The sequence below is a fragment of the Trachymyrmex septentrionalis genome, unplaced genomic scaffold (assembly GCF_001594115.1).
Source record: "Trachymyrmex septentrionalis isolate Tsep2-gDNA-1 unplaced genomic scaffold, Tsep1.0 scaffold112, whole genome shotgun sequence".
Lineage (NCBI taxonomy): Eukaryota > Metazoa > Arthropoda > Insecta > Hymenoptera > Formicidae > Trachymyrmex > Trachymyrmex septentrionalis.
Window position 1 is genome coordinate 1,227,273 of NW_017304248.1, and position 371 is coordinate 1,227,643.

The following is a 371-nucleotide window of genomic DNA, read 5'->3' on the forward strand; positions in this document are numbered from 1 at the left end:
TTGTTAATTATATATAATATATACATTAAATTAAACGTAATTTAAAATTAACTGACAAGTTAACTTTGACTTCAGTTTATATCTACATTATTCTACTTTGTCATGATTCAAGAATGACTAGTCGAAACGATTTAATTTTTACTATTAGGGTGTATAAGATTGATGAAATTGTACTACTTTTCGTATAAAAACTTTTAATTAAAAGATTATAAAGAATATTTCTAAGATTTTAATAATATAATAAACTGCTTTTCACTTTCTTATATTATATTTTCATAAATTTTTATTAGAACATTTTAAATGAGAATTTTTTTTCAGTATCTTGTGATTTAAGTAACAAGAAAATCCGATGCCAAAATCACACCATACCT